The sequence below is a fragment of the Panulirus ornatus genome, chromosome 43 (genome assembly GCF_036320965.1).
Source record: "Panulirus ornatus isolate Po-2019 chromosome 43, ASM3632096v1, whole genome shotgun sequence".
NCBI classification, from domain to species: Eukaryota; Metazoa; Arthropoda; class Malacostraca; order Decapoda; family Palinuridae; genus Panulirus; species Panulirus ornatus.
Genome location: NC_092266.1, coordinates 1,031,453 through 1,041,960, shown reverse-complemented (window position 1 = coordinate 1,041,960; position 10,508 = coordinate 1,031,453). Strand labels below are relative to the sequence as shown.

The 10,508-nt window shown below is 43.1% G+C and overlaps 1 non-coding gene across 1 annotated transcript; it reads left to right on the top strand.

Moving 5' to 3' along the window:
• The first annotated feature begins 2,161 nt into the window (after window positions 1–2,161).
• TRNAV-UAC (transfer RNA valine (anticodon UAC)) lies at window positions 2,162–2,233 on the top strand. Its single transcript has one exon. It is a non-coding gene; the product is annotated as a tRNA-Val (tRNA).
• The last annotated feature ends 8,275 nt before the right edge of the window (window positions 2,234–10,508 follow it).

Here is a 10,508-nt window from a genome sequence, read left to right as displayed (position 1 = left end):
GGTCATGAAGCCAGAATGTGAACCATAAGTTCAACATAAAATGATCGTCCAGGTCCAGCAGGTAGCTGGAATTCGTGAGGATTTTTGGAGGGTTTTCGTGTTGTTGTGAGGAAGAGAAAGAGAGAAAGAGATGGAGAGGAGGAGGGTAACAAGTCCTGGTGTTCAACCCAGGTGCTCCATTGTCAGTCAAGCCAAATATCCAGAGTAATAGTAAAGTGGGTTAGTTTTGGGGTTTTAGGTTCATCGACCGCCTGAGTCAGTAAGGTCAACAAGTTAGTCATAACCACCACTCAAATATTGTTAAACACCTTCACCTGTTCATGATGGCGGTACACACTCACTAAATATTTGACACATATACGTCATCCTATTTTTCTTTTTTTTCTTTCTTTCTTACTTTCCACTTGGTAATGATTAAAGTAGTACACACACACACACACACACACACACACACACACAGAGCGGCGCCAGGCTGGAGGCGGGGCATCGTGACGTCACAGGCAAGTCCCTCCCCCCGCCAGATCCAAACATGTGTTGTGTCTGGTGATGGCGGTTCAAGATTTCCCACATTTATATTGATCTTTACATTATCATCCACTCCGAAAGTCACCTGGCATTCTTGTGTTTCAACAACAGACGTGATATATGCAACACCAGGCAAACATTGTACCATTATCTGATAGGTTAATTGGTGCACAATCAAGAACCAGTGAATTTCATCGCCGCCATAAGTAAGTAAGGAAGGTGACTTTAATGATGATAAATACGACCTGGTATGGCTGTGTCTACACACTACCGCCATCTGGTCAACATTGTAGATACCAACCTTTAAACTGTGACATTCAACCACAAGGTTTAAAGTCGCTCATGAAAACGCGAACTTAAAATCTATCCATTTAAATGTACCATTCATCAATAAACATTTAAACACCGTCATTTGAACGTAAACCTTCCAGATGCGTTATTTTACCAGAGTCCTTTAAGATACGCCATATAAACACAAAATTTAAATGTACGTTAAGCTTGTGAAAACCATCATTGCAACTCAAACTTTTAAATTAGAATTGTAATGAAACTGCGAACTTTTAACTCTGTCAAATTATAGCTATTGTACAAAATGATTCACTTAATTGACAAATTTTAATGTCAGTTAATTTAACGATATCCTTTGTGGTTCATCTCTGAGACACAAACCTTTAAACTTTGTCTCTAGAACTGAACACAACCATTAAGTTTCATAACTGGAATTAAAATTTGGATAATCTATCAAAATTCGTCATATAACGCGAACTTTTAAATCCTTCCATTCAGTTGGGCCGTTACTTGCCAGGCTGCCATTCATAATATGTCCTTTTATATTGTATGTTGACTACGCTCTCATTCATTCGTCATTTGGATCGTCTCACTGATATTCCATTCATAAACTTCATTCCTGCAGCTTATTTTTGACCGCCATGTTGCTTCCTCAAGGTTTATAATTCTTTGTGTATTTAATAATAGAAGATTCAATGATATTTCTCGTGGTACTGGAATTAGAGTTAATAATGCCATCTCAGTTATTAACTCTAACTCAAGTACCACGAGAAATATAATTGAATCTTCTATTTCTGAATACACAAAGAATTATAATCTTAATATTAGTGATGGTCTATACAAATTGGATAACTTTAATGTTGATAAAATTTGTAAACAATTCACCTTCTTGTCCACATAATAAGTTTATGATACGCTTGTTGTCTGTCTTGGACAATCACATGTTTACCATATGGCGTCCTAGCTACGTCTCTTCGTTGTATATCAATGACTCTTATATTTCTCTCTTGTGTCTCCCCTGATGATGTGAGTTTTACACGAAAGTGCACTTGGGAACTTATCGTGTTTATTTTCCCCGTGGACTCATAAAAATATACTTGATCACGTGCAAAGTTGTGATCCTTTTCAATATATATATATATATATATATATATATATATATATATATATATATATATATATATATATATATATATATATATATCCTTCAGTATGTTTACTTTCGATAATGAGGAACAGAAGAAGGAGCCAAACAAGTAAATTTCGTCAAAGACTTCTCTCTTTTCTTAACGCTGCCTCGCAAAGATTTTCATTAATTCATATTGAAGAAACAGACGAATTTTCTATTGTCTGGTTAGCTCAGTGGTAGAGCGTGAGTCTTACACACTCAAGGTCGTGGGTTCGAGACCCACACCAGACATAATTTTTGTCTTTATCTTTTTTCATTTTGTCCGCATCACATGTGCGCAACATTCAGTACGTTCGTCCAACATTATAGTGAAGATCTTCACAATAAATTGGGGTTTTCGACCTTATCTGAAAGGGTCAGGTCCACCAAGACGTCGTTGAAATCTTCCAGAAGCTTCTGGCGATCCTCCTCCAACTGCTGGGCACATCAGAGTTAACATGGGCCGGACATCGGTTGTGGAACGACTTAATCTGCTTCCGGTAGTTAGCAGGGATGATAATGAGGGCTCTGACCTCATACCAGGTCAGCTTAGTTCCAGTCTATTGCTTAGTTCCAGTCTATTGTTTAGTTCCAGTCTATTACTTAGTTCCAGTCTATTGCTTAGTTCCAGTCTATTGCAACTACAATAAAAAATTAAAACTCATTTCTTTATGGAAAATTGAGAGGAAAATACGACAGCAACATGGAGATTTACCCTGTGGTTATTTTGCCGGCTAGTCGGCAACGGTCGGTCAAACAGTATTTTGCCGTGGTAATCTTAGTGCTTTATATAGTACTATGTCACAAAATATGTTCTTGGGGGCGTAGCTCAGTGGTAGAGCACTCGCTTGGCATGCGAGAGGACCCGGGTTCAAACCCCGGCGCTTCCATTTTTTATTTGGAAAATTCATTGTTTTCAGTCTTGTACATGTATATATATATATATATATATATATATATATATATATATATATATATATATATATATATATATATATATACATATATATATATATATACATACATATGTACATATATGCATATATCGTCCGATCAGGGAAGTTAAGCAACGTTGGGTCTGGTTAGTACTTGGATGGGTGACCGTCTGGGAACACCAGATGCTGTTATCCCTGGAGATAGGGAAGAAAGTATACTTGCCTCGTATTCCCTGCGTGTCGTACAAGGCGACTAAAAGGGGAGGGAGCAGAAGACCGGAAATCCTTTACTCTCATTTTCAATTTTTCAAAAGACGGAACAGAGAAGATATAAAGATATTGTAAAGATGTAACTAATATAAGATATAAGAATGAATGGAAGATACGGATGTAGCTGAAACAAGGAGTAATGAAGATTAAGGTGCAATGAAAATTATTCAAGAAGTAATGATAATGATGAGAGTGTAGTGACGATGAGGGTTTAGTTAGGGAGTGGTGACAATTGCCTTTACAATGATAATAAGGAGGTAACACAATGAGGAACACAAACTTTCCAAAGCTACGTTCAAGTCAGACTTTGAACCAAGTTCGGTAAACAGAAGGATGATGTTAAGATGAGAGTGTAGCGAGGAAGAGCATAGTGATGATAAGGATATTGTCAAGATAGGTTGTAGTGAAGAAAAGAATGTAGTGAAGATACGAATGTAGTAGAGATAAGGGTTAGTAAAGAGTGAAGTTTGTTCAAAATGATTATGTAGTGAAGATAAGAACTATTCTTAGTGAACATTAGGGAGTGCAATGATGATGGTATGGTAGAAATAACGGTGTAGTGAAGAAGAGGGTATAGTGAAGATATTATTTAGTGAAAATAAGCTAGTAGTGAAGATACACTTTAGTGAATATGAGGTTGTAGTGAACTTAACCTTATTGATCTGATCCCCCAAATCCTCCAAACTACGTTCAAGGGCGGATCCAAAGCCAACCTAAAAGGCTATTTCTCTGTGTATTGTTAGTGGTGGTGGTGGTGTATAGGTGTGTGTAATCATGTATTTGCACTGTATTAGGAGGGAGTTTTACACTCGTGGGGCCCCGTGTAAGTACGTTGTTTGTGTGAGCGGGTAAAATCTAAAGCCTTTCTTGAAACCAGCTTAGTCAAGATAAGGTCGCATGAAGATAAGGTTGTAGTAAAGATTATAATAATCCTTGCATAGTGAAGATATAGGTATTACGGAGAGGAGATGTAGTGAAGAAGAATATATTGAACACAAAAGGAATCAAGCTAAGTGCAGGGTCGGCCTACTTGCTTGAACTTACATTTCAGGTCAAAGGCATTCGAGTACATAGTATTCGAATAGTTATTTCCGTATCAGGGGCGATCATAGCCTAGCGGTAGCTCTCCCGCCCGTTGAACAGGGGTCACGGGTTCGATCCTGGCTGTTGGAGGTTTGTATGTTTCATGAGAGTGCTCGTTCATATGCACTTAGTTCGTACATATATATATATATATATATATATATATATATATATATATATATATATATATATATATATATATATATATATATATTCCTATGAGTCCACGGAGAAAATGAAACACGATAAGTTCCCAAGTGGACTTTCGTGTAATAATGGCAAGCAAGTATGAAAGATAGAGTATGAAAGACAAAGACAGTGGACAAGTGTAATGTATTCTGTGTCCCTGATAACCATTTGATCTGACTCATTCAGATAAGGTCGAAAACGCCAGTAGTGAAGATGTACAAAGGATAATAGAACGGTGTACGTAGGTACGTACGTAGTGTGAGTATCTTGACTGATAGAAAGTATTGAAAGCGGCAGGAAGTAGTGAGATATTGTATTGTGCTTCGTACAAGACTGGCGGGCGACTCCGTCCTTCGTGTTGTGCCACACACAGTCTGGTGATTGTCGGGATGTGTAGCCATAATGTTTGATCTTATGACCATTAGTGATACATCATGTGATGTTTACTATCACAACATCGGCTTCTTCCTCCTCCTCCAGGAGAGTGGCAATCAGGTGGCGGTTATTGTGGTAGCCCGGCACCTGCAATTGTAAGATTTCAAGCAACATTGAGAAAATGGGACACATTATAAAGAGTTCCATAATTTCTCTAATTCTTCCCCAAATTCATGTGGACCTGCAACACTGAAAATGTTTAAATACCGCTGGTGTAGAGGGAGGGAGAGGGAGGCCTGGGATGAGAGTGAGGCTTTCAAGGATAGAGAGAGGGTCGGGATGAGAGAGGCTGAACACAAGATGTTTGGCCGGAGAGTGAGGCTTTCAAGGATAGAGCGGCTTGGGACGAGAGAAGCTGGACATGAGGGTCGCTTGGGAAGAGAATGATGCTGTGAATGAGACATAAACTTATGATAAGAGAAGCTCGACACAAGGAAGGGGTTGAGGAAACGCAAGGCTGTGAAGGAGAGAGAGGTTTGCTGTGAGAAAGGCTGGACACGAGAGAAACGCTTGGGATGAGAGTTAGGATGGATACGAGAGAGAGACTTCGGATGAGAGAGACTGTGAAGGAGAGATAGCCTTCGGATGAGAGAGACTGGACACGAGAGGAAGGTTTAGGGCGACAGCAAGAGTTGATACGAGAGATAAGAAAGAGAGAAGGAGACTGTGTGAGAGAGGTTGGACCCGAGAGAGAACCTTTAGATGTGAAAAATGCTTTGAAGGAAATAGAGACTTAGGGTAAGACACTGTGACGGAGAAAGATAATTGTTATAGAACCTAGGATGGACTCGAGAGAGGCTTGGGACGAGAGTCAGGCAGGACAGGAGAGAGAGGCTTGGGACGAGAGTCAGGCAGGACAGGAGAGAGAGGCTTGGGACGAGAGTCAGGCTGGATAGGAGAGAGAGGCTTGGGACGAGAGTCAGGCTGGACAGGAGAGAGAGGCTTGGGACGAGAGTCAGGCAGGACAGGAGAGAGAGGCTTGGGACGAGAGTCAGGCTGGACAGGAGAGAGAGGCTTGGGACGAGAGTCAGGCTGGACAGGAGAGAGAGGCTTGGGACGAGAGTCAGGCTGGATAGGAGAGAGAGGCTTGGGACGAGAGTCAGGCTGGACAGGAGAGAGAGGCTTGGGACGAGAGTCAGGCAGGACAGCAGAGAGAGGCTTGGGACGAGAGTCAGGCAGGACAGCAGAGAGAGGCTTGGGACGAGTCAGGGGCGGGGGGGGGGGGGGGGGGGCAAATAAGAGTTAGGCTGGATACGAGAGAGAGGATTGGGATGAGAGTGAGGCTGTGAATGATCGAGAGGCTTAGGACCAGAGAGAGAGAGGCTTAACAAGAGAGGATCCTTGGAGGAGAGTGAAGTTGTGGAGGAGAGAGAGATGCTTGAGATGAAAGAGGCTAGACACGAGAGAGGCTTGGGATGAGAGTTAGTCTGGACGAGAAAGACAGGCTTGGGATGGGACTCTGGATCTAAAGAAGAGAAAGGCTTGGGATGAGAGAAGGTGGATATGGGATAGACCCCTGGGATAAGAAATAGGCTGGACATGAGAGGGAAGCCTGGGATGAGAGTGATGCTTTGAAGGATAGAGAGGCTTGGGATGAGAGATGCTGGACACGAGAGGAAGGTTTAGTGCGACAGCAAGAGTTGACACGAGAGATAAACTAAGGATGAAGCCAGGCCAGGCGCGAGAAAGGCTTGGAGTTACATAGATACACAGAACACACAGCCAGGTGGTCTGGCCTTAACACTACTTAACAAAATGTATTGCCATAACAGCGGTAGAAGAAACGGAGAACAAAGCAAAGGCTCTCTCCCCATCCTCCACTCCCTCCGGCAACACGCAGCACGGAAAACAGGTAGAAAAAATACCTTGCAGGATTAATATGGCGGAAGGAAATGTTTACATGAAAGTCATAAGGTAGAATGAACATGAATATGTCATGCATGCCATCACCAAGGGCATGCATCCCTTCACTTTCTGTTGTAAAGACAATAGTAAGGATAAACTTAAGCTCCAGCCTCCCAACTTACCATGACTATATCATTCCTAATGTTGAAGAATGATATTATAAGACTTACTCTTACAAAGCAGGTGACTTGGGTTAATCAATGTTGGTATGTGACCTGGCCAGGGAGAGATCACTGGTTGAGAAGGTAGCATGATATACCACTGCGTTATGATAACTGATTAACTGAATTATTCCATACTGGAGAGAGAGAGAAAGAGAGAGAGAGAGAGAGAGAGAGAGAGAGAGAGAGAGAGAGAGAGAGAGAGAGAGAGAGAGAGAGAGAGAGAGAGAGTGGGTGGGTCATGAGATGAGAGTTAGGCTGGACACGAGAGAAAGGCTTGGGATAAGCTTAGCTGGTGAAGCATAGATGTGAATCCAGTAATGAGTCACTTGACCACATTGTGTTGACCTTGCCATAATGGACCATTGGATTGACCTGGACATTACAAGCAGAACTCACTCCTCGTTTTCTGCAGGTATTATCAACATATATTAGGCTCACTCCAACCCTGGAACTCCTGCACCTCATCATGGCTGATGGTCTGGAAGATAACATTATAATGAAACATAGATCATTTTCTTGTCGCATCACATGAAGGCATAGTTTCCTATTATAATAAGACGATCCATCTTGAATCTACGGGATTGATGAAACTTGATTTGTGTCTCACAAAAAATAGGAAATGCAAATCATTCTTCATAACTCCAGTTGTTTAATGTTGTTGTTGACACGTAAGGTCAACATACAGATATATCAGGTCAATGATGGTGAGCTGCAGCCTTATATGATGATGATGATGATGATATTGTGATGTGTAACGGGCGGCTGTACCAGCCTGGTCTATAAGACACTAGACTCGGTATATTCAGGTGTGTCGTTAACAATAAACCACAACTGATATCTCGCACTGCCATGTGTCCGAACTTCGCTCTGGCAACACAATGCACAAATCATGCACAAACTACATGATTGATCACGTCTGATATTCAGTTATAAAACTAAAAATGTCTAATTGTGAAAATAACGAAGAAAATATAATACTAAGAAAAATAAAACATGATTATGAACATTAAACTGTTAAGTAATGCCATCGTAATGTTTTCGGACGCTACGCTGCGTCCCGCTTCCGGGCCCCATACTGAGCGTAGCCATCAACCGTCACCTTTCGGTCATCTGTCACTTGACATCACCAGATAATTTTTCCCGTAAGTAAACATCTGTTTTCGCTTACCTTTGCTTTGTGGCAATGGCCTTGATTTCACAAATAACTGTTCAACATTTACAAACATATACGTTCACTATTTCTTTGAAAAAATAATGAAAAACAAGTGAATTGTGCATGTACAAGTGTGGTATATTTTGTGACGCTGTTCCCTTACACGATACGCTATTTTCTCACGCTCAATAAGCATGTTTACTGTGTAATGTCTACATTTGTTTTCTTATCAGTGATAATGATTTTGGCTCATGAGGATTACCCCCCCCCCGGCCCTCCTTCCCAATAAATCATAACAATAATAGAGAGTTGACACCAGTTCATGAGCAGTGGGCGCCATGCCCAGGGCCCCGTATTGAGCGTAGAGCAAACAAGGAGTAAACGATATTGGTTGTCGATATTTAACGGTCGGCCCGAATTAGCAGAGTGTACATAGTGTGCGTGTGAACGATGGTGTGATCAGCAGGCAGGTTGGAGTTTCCCAGCACAAGTTAGCACCATGATACAGTGGCCCAGGACACCTGGCATCAGCGTGGGGCGGGCGGCACAAGGTAGCACCATGATACAGTGGCCCAGGACACCTGGCATCAGCGTGGGGCGGGCGGCACAAGGTAGCACCATGATACAGTGGCCCAGGACACCTGGCATCAGTGTGGCGCGGGCGGCACAAGGTAGCACCATGATACAGTGGCCCAGGACACCTGGCATCAGTGTGGCGCGGGCGGCACAAGGTAGCACCATGATACAGTGGCCCAGGACACCTGGCATCAGCGTGGGGTGGGCGGCACAAGGTAGCACCATGATACAGTGGCCCAGGACACCTGGCATCAGTGTGGCGCGGGCGGCACAAGGTAGCACCATGATACAGTGGCCCAGGACACCTGGCATCAGCGTGGGGCGGGCGGCACAAGGTAGCACCATGGTACAGTGGCCCAGGACACCTGGCATCAGCGTGGGGTGGGCCTGCCTGCGCGGGACATAGCCATCATCATCCACAATAACCCCTTGACCACTGGTGCCAGCAGCCGTCCGTCCACGACTTGGATTGGTGTGCACATCATGATGACACACGATCAACACCACCACACCAGTGGTCTGTATGGCCGTACACCAGCAGAGATGCCACAGCTGACGGAGGACAACATGGAGAGCAGTAATGGAGTATGTATCACAGTATACAGACAAGCCTGCTACATACATGTTGGGAAAACCTGGTCTACTGTGAGAGTTTGACGCCGAACCAACCATCTCTCTCTCTCTCTCTCTCTCTCTCTCTCTCTCTCTCTCTCTCTCTCTCTCTCTCTCTCTCTCTCTCTCTCTCTGTATTAGACATTTCCACCGCACTGGTGTAGGCGTAGGTGATCAATTAAAGATATGATAAATTCTTGATCACTACCACATTCTTGCCCCTGTATCTTAGGTCAGGTTGGTGTAGTCATTATGTAGACAATTGATGGTAATGTAAGACATCTTGTGCCACACATCCCGGGATAACTCATCCCATCATACCAGGATGATAACGCTTATCTAAGGTATTCTCATTAATCATCATCATCAGATATGAAGCCGCACGTACGTGTGGCTGGAACCCAGGCAGGTGGCACAGTTGGTGTCGGGTTATAAGGATGGCTTGAGGCAGGTGGTGTTGCTGGCAGGTGTTGGTCCAGGACAGTTCACGGGGAGTATTAAGTATATAGAGGTGTTGGAGGAGGTCCTGCTTACTGCTGAGGAAGGCTCATTCTCCCCTGACAACACCACATACCTCCTCGTGCAAGACAACTCGTACATACACACGAGCAACGTTGTATACAGTTGGTTCCAGACTCGTCCACACATTATGTTGGTGCCACATCCTGGCATATCATGGCTGGGGCTACAGTGAGGGTGTGGACTGCTCTTGTCAGGGAAGGTGGGCGCCAGGAGCCGTAGCCGGGCACGGGCCAAGATGGCCAGATATGAGGGGCCACCTTGGACACGCTGGAGTCCTGACTGATCCATGACTGACAGGTTAGGTGGTGTCATAACAACAGCGGCGGCTGCTTACACCAAGCACTGATGGTAATACAAGTCAGTTCCTGGTTGGCTAAACGTGTTCACCTTCTCTAACATACACTAAACCATTACACATGAACCCATACTATATAATGACAACCTTGTAATATGGATCTTAGAATAAGTGACTACAAGTCGTGTGATTACTTAAATACTTTTGTACTGATATACCATATCATCCATCTATCATGAAGGTCAACCTTGTATTGCACTCCAACACTTGCTGACCATATCATACCACCATAAAGCCTCTAACCTGCTATCACACATTATCTTTTCTAACACGTGACGTGGTGCTGACGTCAGCTACACTGATATAATGATACACATTATCTTGTTGT